Source organism: Leptonychotes weddellii, chromosome 4 (genome assembly GCF_054177405.1).
Source record: "Leptonychotes weddellii isolate Sample4059 chromosome 4, ASM5417740v2, whole genome shotgun sequence".
NCBI classification, from domain to species: domain Eukaryota; kingdom Metazoa; phylum Chordata; class Mammalia; order Carnivora; family Phocidae; genus Leptonychotes; species Leptonychotes weddellii.
This window is the reverse complement of record NC_138372.1, coordinates 65,259,534-65,269,893: the sequence shown is the minus strand read 5'-3', so window position 1 is coordinate 65,269,893 and position 10,360 is coordinate 65,259,534.

Here is a 10,360-nt window from a genome sequence, read left to right as displayed (position 1 = left end):
TGAAGAAAAGGGCTAGGGTCTATGGCCAAGTAGGCTTCTTCCTACATTCCCTGTGATCTGATCATTCCCACCCAGTCACTGGCACATTTAGTTAAAAACAGGCCTCTCCTGGCAGGGGTACAGTCTGTCAGCACTACAAAGAAGACAAAAAAGTGCATACTACAGACAGGCCGGCTCTGTAGGTAAGAACACAGAAGGCTCCCAGGCAAGCACGCTCAAGTCCTGCTCAATTCACCAGTCAGATGAGTCAGTCTTTGTGACTTGGAGAACAGTTAAGTGAGGGAGTCAGGGAGAAGCTGGAAGTGATCCTCCCATATTCCTTCCTCTTGAGAAGTCAAGTTCCCGCTTTTTTATGGAAACATGAGAAGTACAGGATGTTATCCCCTAACAATTACCTCCTATTGCTTCCTCCTATAGTGACCAAATGTCACAAGATGAACTTTGGGACCCTTCATCAAATAGAGCAGGAAATGGAAGTGTGTACTGGCAGCCAAAACCAACATGCAAAGATTTTCCAGGTAATTGCTGCCATTGGGCATCCTGTTAACCAGCAAAGAGGCCAAAATTGGGCATATTCTTGCCTCTCTTGATAAAATATTTCCTCCTTTAGCCCCTGTGGCCATGTGCCAGTTCTGCTGCCTTGAGCCTCAGATACCCCAACCAATCTTCCCTTTCCCCACTGTGCCCCACAGAGGCTGCCTCCTCCTCTGCCTATAAGTAAAACTTACCTTCCATTCGGGTCTGTGGTCTCACCTGGAAGTATGCAGTCCCATCATCTGAGTAAAACGCTAGGGTGTTAATGATGGTAGGGTTTATTTATATATTTTAAAATAGGAGTTTATTAAACCTCATAAAGAATATGCATAAGAAAATATCAGAGGAGGGCACCTGCGTGGCTCAGTTGGTTAGGCTACTGCCTTCGGCTCAGGTCATGATCCTGGAGTCCCAGGATCGAGTCCCGCATCAGGCTCCCTGCTCGGCGGGGGGTCTGCTTCTCCCTCTGACCCTCCTCCCTCTCATGCTCTCTGTCTCTCGTTCTCTCTCTCGCAAATAAATAAAATCTTAAAAAAAAAATAAAAGAAAATATCAGAGGAACTCCTTTTGGTTTCTCTCTGTTCTTCCTGTTAACTCTCTGCTCCCTGGATGATGTTGTTACAGTTGCATGTCATGTTTGCTTCTGAAAGACAGCTTTTTTATTAGCCATCTGAACCTCCCATAGGATCACTTAAGCCATTCTCAGCTATATCCTCAGTGCATTTACACAGGGCCTGAGTCTCAGTGGGATTGGACCTCTAGCAAATCACCGAGTGGAAATTTTACAAAAGTCAGAATTGCAATATGTAAATTAGCATAAATATACATACGAAGGCCAAAACAACCTTGAAAAAAAAAAGAAGAACGACTATGGAAGACCAATACTATCTGATTTTAAGATGACTTTTAAAGTGACAGTCATCAAGACAGTATGGTATTAGTATCAGGATAGATATGGAACATAATAGAGTTCAGAAATAGGCCCTACATATAGGGACAACTGACTTTTAAAAAAATTTATTATTGATGTATAATTGAAATGGAGTGTTACATTAGTTGCAGGTGTACAACATATTGGTTTGACAATTTTTTTTTTTAAGATTTTATCTATTTATTTGTCAGAGAGAGAGAGCACAAGCAGGGGAAATGGGGAGTGGCAGGCAGAGAGAGAAGCAGACTCCCCACTGAGCAGGGAGCCCGATGCAGGGCTCAATCCCAGGACCCTGGGATCATGACCTGAGCCGAAGGCAGACGCTTAACCAACTGAGCCACCCAGGCGCCCCGATTCGACAAGTACTCAGTACTCACCACAGTAAGTGTAGTCACCATCTGTCACCAATGTTATTACAGTATTATTGACTATATTTCCCTATGCTGTACTTTACATCTCTGTGATTTACTTATTTTATAACTAGAAGTTTGTACCTCTCCAACCCTGTCTTCTGTTGTGCCCATTCCTGCCCACCCACATCACCTCTGTAACCGCCAGTTTGTTCCCAGTATTTGAATCATTTATTTCTTAGTTTGTTGTGATTTTTTAGATTCCACATATAAGTGAAATCATATGATATTTGTCTTTCCCTGATGCACAACTGATTTTTGACAACAGCGATCCAGTGGAGAAAGGATAGTCTTTTCAATAAATAGTGCTGGAATAATTGGATATTTATATGCAAGCCCCCTCCCCCTGAAACCAAAAGAACACTTTGATCTACACTTCATACCATATGTAAAAATCAACTTGAAATGGATCACAGATCTAAATGTAAAGCCTAAAAGTATAAAACTTCTAGAAGAAAACCTTGGTTATGCAAAGATGTCTTAGCTAAATCAACAAAAACATAATCTATAAAAAAACAAATTGATTAATTGAACTTCATCAAAATTAAAAATTTTCTGCCATTTGAAAGACATTGTTAAGAGAGTGAGAAGATAAACCACAGACTGAAATATTTGCATATATCTGGTAAAAGACTTGTATCCAGAATATATAAGGAACTCTCAAATCTCAATAATTAAAAAAAAACCCTCTAAGAATAATGAGCAAAATATGTAAATAAACACTTCATGAAAGAAGAAGTGGATAAAAAGTAAACACATGAAAGTAAGCTCAGCAGCCTTAATCATCAGGAAAATGCTAATGAAAACTGCAATGAGATACCACTACACACTAATTAGAATGGCTAAATTTTAAAAGCTGACCATACTAGCAAAAATATGGAGGAACTAGAACTTTCTTACACGTTGGTGGGAATGTAAAATAGCACAACTACTTTGGAAATATTTGGCAATATCTTAAAAAGTTGAATATATACACACCATATGAGTCAGACATTCTACTTCTAGATATTTATCCAAGAGAAATGAAAACATATGCCCATAAAACAACTTGCACAGAAATGATCATGGAAGAGTAATTTGTAATAACCCCAAACTGGAAACCATGAACCCAAATGTCTATCAAACAAATCATGGTGTATCCATGCAATGAAATACTACTTAGCAATAAAAAATAATGAACCATTAATATACACAACAAAAATGGATCTCAAAAGTGAAAGAATAAGACAAAAATAAGTACATACCATATGATTCCACTTATATAAAATTCTATAAAATGTAAACTAATCTATAGTAATAGAGTTCTTTGTGAACTAATGTATGCTTGGGTGATGGTTACATGGGTAAATACACAATTAAAAATTAAGTAAGCTGCACACTTACAATTTGTACACTTCACTGTTTATAAGTAATAGTTCAGTAAGAAGGATAATAAAGAAATGCATGTCTCCTGTAGTAATTCCAACAATGCAGAAGAGTATGTAGTTGAAAGCCCATTCTTCTATGCTCCTCTTGTCTTTTCCTTATCTCCTACTTAAATGCAATCCCACTCCCCAGAGTTTTCCACTATTCATAGTTTGATATTTGTTAAAGAACTTTTTCAAATTTTAAGATACGTAGCACTAACTTTCTTCTGTTTTCTACTATAATTATTTGAGTACATAGCTGATTGTCTTACTGGATTATATGTATTAAAAGCAGAAACTTATAGTATGTCTCTTTATAATTCTTAAATAAGGAAGGGATAGAAATAAATATGCTATTTTGAGGCAATTGCCATAGTTATGGGTACATTACAGATAACTCACATTCACTGTGTTTCAGACACTGTACCAGGAATTTTCTATGTTCTATTTCATTTAATCCTCACAAGAACCAAAAAAGGTGCTTTTCCCAGTTATCTACTGCTACATAACAAACCATACCAAAACTTAATGGCTTAAAATAATGATAGGATTTACTTTGCTCACTTGTTCACAAACCTTGTGAGTTTGGGCAGGTCTTGGTAGGGATTGATCATCTCGGCTACAATCAGCAAAGGCCCTGGTAGCTCCATAGCTCAGGCCTGGAATTATCTGAAGGCTTGTTCCTTCCACATGTATGGTGGTTGATGCTGGTCGCTGGCTGAAATCTTGCTTGGGCTTATCAACCAGAACACCTCTCCGTGTGCCCTGTCCATGTAGCCTGGGTTTCCTCACAACATGGCGGCTGGCTTCCCAGGGTGAGTTTTCAATGAGAGGGCCAGGTGGGACCTGTATCTGCATCACCCTTTATGATCTGGCCTTAGTATCACTTCTGCTGCATTCTATGCTTTGAGGCAACCACAAAGTCACACTCCATTTCAAGGAGAGGGGAAATAGAGTCTGTCTCTGGTTGGGGGTATGGCAATGGTTTTGAAGCGCATGTGGGATGGGAAATACTGCTGTGGCCACTTTTGAGAATTTATTTTGCCACAGCAGAAACTTGTCATGGTTAAATTACTAAAACCTGTAAGTGATTGAGTACTCAGAATTGTCTCTGACTCCAAAGCTCTGATTATGATCCAGATAGTTGTCTTACTTTGTGACTTTGAAAACTGTTAATATCACATTGTCAATTCCTGTTATAGTCTCTAAGACAAATTTTTTTTTTTTAAGATTTTATTTATTTGAGAGAGAGAGAGCACGAGCAGGGTGGGAGGGGCAGAAGGAGAAGCAGATTCCCCACTGAGCAGGGAGCCCAATGCCGGGCTCAACCTGGGTTTGACACGGGGCTCGAGGTGAGGCTCCATTCCAGGACCCTGAGATCATGACCTGAGCCAAAGGCAGATGCTTAACTGATTGAGCCACCAGGTGCCCCTCTAAAACAAATTCTCATTAGCACTGTTCATTTCCCGTAGAAGGACTGAATATGAATCATTTTTTAAATGTATGTTGTACTGCATTAGATATTAATTCATTTTAGGCCATTTTTAAAAATTCTTGGTAGCTTTTTACCCATGCAAAGGGAATAGCATTTTCCAGGAAGCAGAGGTGAGGGAGAGCACAGCAGGTGTGGAGAACAGCATGGACTGCACCATCTGAAGGAGAAGCAGGTAAGCTGTACAAAATGGGCTCAAAAAGCACGCAGGGCTGTGTCATAAGCAGGTGAAGAACTTAGACCCTATCCTGAGTCCAACAAGGGCCACTGAAAGGTTTTAAGGAGGGAAGTGATGGGGTTCAGATTTTATTTTTAAATGATCACTTTGGCTTCAGTGTTGAGTATTTATTTTTTTTAATTTTTTTTTTTTTTTTTAAAGATTCCATCCATTCATTCATTAGAGACAGAGAGAGAGAGGCAGAGGGAGAAGCAGGCTCCCAAGGAGCGGGAAGCCCGATGCGGGACTCAATCCCAGGACCCCGGGATCATGACCCGAGCCGAAGGCAGACGCCCAACCATCCGAGCCACCCAGGCGCCCCCAGTGTTGAGTATTTAAAAGCATGGGATTTGGAGTGATATGCCAACCCCAGTTCACCCACTTACTGAATAAGCTAGGATTTGCTTGGAATATAGTGTACTCTTTTCAACCTGAAGATAGAGGTATTTTCTAATATGAGAAAGTTGCTTTTTCTTATATCTTCAGCTATCGCTTTTTAAATATTTCTAGTATCTTAGTGAATGTGCACAGATTTGAGTCCAGTTCCTGATTTCCAACTAACAGTTGTGCACATATGTTCTAATGAGACTGAGTATTCTCTAATCCACCTGATGGGCAAGGCTATGGAGTGGTGACAAATAAACCCTGACGTATCCATGGTTTAATACAATAAAGGTTTATTTCCTCAATGTTAATCATTGAAAGTCTGAAACAGGTTGAGAAACTTTATTTCATAAACATGTCATCTGAAATACATAGCAGTTGGAGGATATCACAAGGTGAGTTAAAGCCAGGTCCGGAAGTGGCTTCTATCATTTCTACCCACATCCTGTTGGCTAGAATTCAGTCACAGGCTCCAATCTAGCTGCCAAAGAGGCTGGAAAATGTAGGGGTGCACACAGATATTTGATAAGCATTGGTGGTTTCTGTCATCTCCTTCCTTGCCCAGATTTTCTGATACTCTCGATCAATTGAAATTAAGATCCTCATAATGAACTGAAGCAAAATCTTTTTATTTCAAATTCTGTCTATAGTGTATTATTTCTGAGGACTAGATCTCTCTGGATACACAACCCATTACCAGGATGACCCCTACTTAGATTTTGTATAACTGGGAGTTCATTCTGGTTTTTTGTTAGATTTAGATCCATAGAGTCTGGAAACTTCATTAAAAGTGAAAAATCAGTGTCAATTTTAATTGTTAATATAGCTTATTTACTAAGGTCAAAATAAAGCAGAAACTCACCATATTTTAGATTTGATTTAGTGTTGTTTTCTTTTTTTTTAGAAAACTTTTTAAAGAGAATTATTCTTCTTAAAAATACAGCTTCAGGCTGGAAGAACTATCTTTAGTTGACAGGGTAGAATGTGAAATCCGGTATTTTACATCTTCTTTCCTTCTCCTCTTTAAGGAAAAAGAATAAAAACAGCCCACCTGTACAGGTGACTTAGAGAAATCTTATTTTCTGTCCTTTGAAGTTCAGAACATTGGCACAACTGTGGGGAAACACAACCTAAATTATTTACTTTACTCACTGCATATATTTTTAATGTCATATTTGTGAACAGAGAGCATTTGGAAGTAATTACACTTAACTTTTTTTTTTTTAACCATCATTTCCCCCAATACATTTTTGAGGTTGGTTTTTTGGTGTTTGGGATTCTACTTCGATTGTGTGCAGTTGTTTTTACATGGCCTGTGACCCTTAAATAGCTCATCAGCCATGGAAGGAGTGGATTCATCACACAGGGTTTAATTTGCCCTTCACTGAGATATTTAATTTCCACCCCGGGAGCCTTGCTCAGTTACATGGTATCTGACCTGGCGATGGCATCCTAGCAACTGGGTGGAAGATCGCCTACCCCAAGCAATGCTCGGGGGTAGAGGGCACAGGGAAATGTTAATCATTGACAGTCGTGGATTAGTGAAGCTGTGGACGTGTACCCAGGCCACTGACCACCATCTACTGGAGTCAATTGCCGTTTCATCTGAAGTGCACCCAGATGACATGGTTATCTGAGGACCTGAAAATAGGCTCGTTGAATTATGTAACATTTCTGGTTGGGTTAAAAAAAAGTTTATAAAGCTGAATGATAATTAAATTTAACCTAAATAAATCAAGTATTATTAGAATGGTTAATTTTCTAGGTAGCCATAGCATTTTAAGTTCTGCAAAAAATAGAGCTACTCTTTAAATTTTAAATGCTAGGGCCAACATATCTGGTCTCATATTAAAATGATCAAGGCTAATGTTAAACTAGGTGTGCAGAGCCCCTGCTTAAGTCATATTTGAGAGAGACATTCGCATTATTGATAATAATAACAAAAATGTTAAAATCAGAGATTATTACATAGAACAAAGAGGAAACACTATATTTTCTCTGGGGTGTGTGTGGGTTGCCGGGAGTGGGGGGCGAGTACCTGAGGCTAAGCAAGAAGGCAAAACTTACTAAGCATCCACTAAGTGCCACATATTTTACATGCATTACCTTCGGGTGAGGTAGGTATAATTATCATCCCCAATATACAGATGGTGTAACTAAGACCTAGGAGACAGTATAGCTTGCCCAAGGAGATGAAGCTGGGATTCAGACTCAGGTCTGCCTGGATCCCAAAGCCCTCTTTCTTTTCACTACATGCCAGATCAAAAGACTGAAGGGAAGAAAAAGAAGCCTGAATTGGCCCACGGGGCAGCTGGGAAGGAATGGGCAGTGGAGAAAATGCTGGAGCTATGGGAACCGGAAGGAGGCACACCAGCTGACTCCATTTTTGTTCATGCCCAGTATTCCCCCATCTTCCATTATTGGAAGTCAGCTTCTCAGCTGGAGTCTCCCAGTGTGAGTTGAAGAGCCTCAGAGAGAACTCATCCCAGAGAAGGGGGAAGCAGCGCAGTGCATTTGCCTGAGCTCCAAAGCCTTGGGGTCCAAGAAAGGTGAGCATTCTGAGTGGTCTGAATCATCCCACCCCAACCTTTTTCCTTCCCTCTCTCCTTCCATACGCACCAGACTTGCACTGAGGTCTAAAGGCCCTCCCTGGCTTCTTCTGCTCTCTCTCCCAACAAATCTCTTGTACATCTAGTGTTGCCTTGGCGTTAGCTTCATGCGGAACCTAAACTGACACAAAGGCATTGTCCCAGCACCTTCTGCCATGTTAAAGGCCGTTAGGTAGCTCTAGCATATTGAGAGAAAGGAGCCTCGAGGGCCTGATGGTTGTAGGCTTGTTTTTTTTTTTTAAAGATTTTATGTATTTATTTGACAGAGAGAGACACAGCGAGAGAGGGAACACAAGCAGGGGGAGTGGGGGAGGGAGAAGCAGGCTTCCCGCCAAGCAGGGAGCCCGATGTGGGGCTCGATCCCAGGACCCTGGGATCACGACCTGAGCTAAAGGCAGACGCTTAATGACTGAGCCACCCAGGCGCCCTGTAGGGTTGTTTTTAAACATATGTGAGTCAACCTTCATCCCAGGAGCAACAGGACACACCTGGGGGTGCTTTGCAGAAGGATGAGATACCAGATAAGCAGGTGGGCCAAGATCCCATGAAACTTGGGCTGTGGCTGTTTATGTGACCCCACTGGTGGCCATAGGCTGGTGAGATGATGAGGAAAACTAAGATTATAAATACACGATACAAATATCATACTGAACTGATAATAACTGCTCTCATAAGGCAGAGGAACCCCATGTTTAGTTTCTATAGCAAAAATATTATAATTGTGTTGTATTTGTAAATTAGGTAACATAGAAGCCAAAATTTACTGCTTGCTAAATGCCAGGCACGATACTAAGCTCTTTATTTGATAACCAACATCCATTACTCCCTTCTTCTATGCTAAGAGAACCCTGCTTTTGTTTGAGACAACAATGAGCCAGCCCCAGGTGATGGCTTCTGTCACGCAATCATGACATTCCTGTTCTCCATGGTCCCAGCTGCTTCTGCACTAAGAGGTGTCCACACAATGCAGTTCTGTCCAGGAGACCTAAGCAGAAGTCTGTTGAGGTGGGAATGGAAGACTGAGTTATGAAAATGCTTCTCCTAGAAGACTGACTACAGGTCACCCTCTTCAGGTCTTTGCTCAAATGTCGCCTTCCCGGTAACACCAACCCTGAACACCCTGTTTAAAATTGTAGAGCCAGGCACAGTGTAGGCACTCAAAACTTTTTTTTTTTCCTTTGGGGGAATACATGAAGACAAAATAGGGAAAGTTACTGGACAAAGTGCAGAATAGCAAACACAAATGTCCTGGGACAGGAATATGCCTGGTATGTTTGGTGAATTGCAAGAGGCTGACATGACTGAGGTGGCGTGATGTGGGGGAGGAGAGAGATATGAAACCAGAGTGACAATGACAGCCTGATCACATGAGGGCTTGCAGGTCCCAGTGAAGTTTTTGGCTCATACTCTGAGTGAGCTGGGAAGCCAAGGAGGAGCTCTGAGAAGGATAGCCTCTGCCTTCCATTTAAAAGCATGGTCTGGGGGCACCTGGGTGGCTCAGTTGGTTGAGCGTGGGATTCTGGATTTCAGCTCAGGTCATGATCTTAGGGTTGTGAGATTGAGCCCTGCATGAGGCTCTGTGCTCAGCATGGCGTCTGCTTGAGATTCTTCCTCTCCCTCTGCCCCTCCCCCTGTCTCTAAATAAAGTATTTAAAAAAATATAAAAGTACTGTCTGGCTGCTGCTGAGAGAGAGACTGAAGGGGGCCAGGCGGAAGCCTAGAGAACAATTAGGAGGCTACTGCAAGAGTCCAAGCTGGTGATGGTGGTAGCTTGGACCAAGGTGGTAGCAGTGAGGAAGGAGAGAAGTGATCAGGTCCTGGATGTATTTTGAAGCTGTAGTCAACAGGATTTGCTCACAGAGAGGGTATGGATTGTGAAAGAAAGAGACAAATGATGGATCACATCAGGTTTTTGCCTGAGCAACTAACTGAAAGCAAGGTGATTGGGAGGACTGCAGTGAGAATGGGTTTGGAGGGAAATCCAGGCACTCAGTTTTGGATATGTTTAAATTTGAGATGCCTACCATATATCCAAGTGGAGATATTAAGCCATCAAATGGATGTACAGCTCTTGATTTTGTAGGAGAAGTTCATGCTAGGGATACATGTAGTATTTAAAGCTATGAGACTGTATGTATTTACATAAGCCATAAGTGTGGGGAAAGAGAGAGAGAGAGAGAAAGAAAGAAGGAAAGAAAGAAAGAAAAAATAGAAAAGAAAGGGAAAGAAAGGATGGATGGAGGGAGGAAAGAATGAAAGAAGGAAGGAGAAAGAAAGAAAAAGAACGAAGGAAATAAGGAAGGAAGGGAGGGAAGGAAGGGAAAGGAAAGAAAGGAAGGAAATGAAAGGAAAGAAAGGAAGGAAGGAAAGGAAGGAA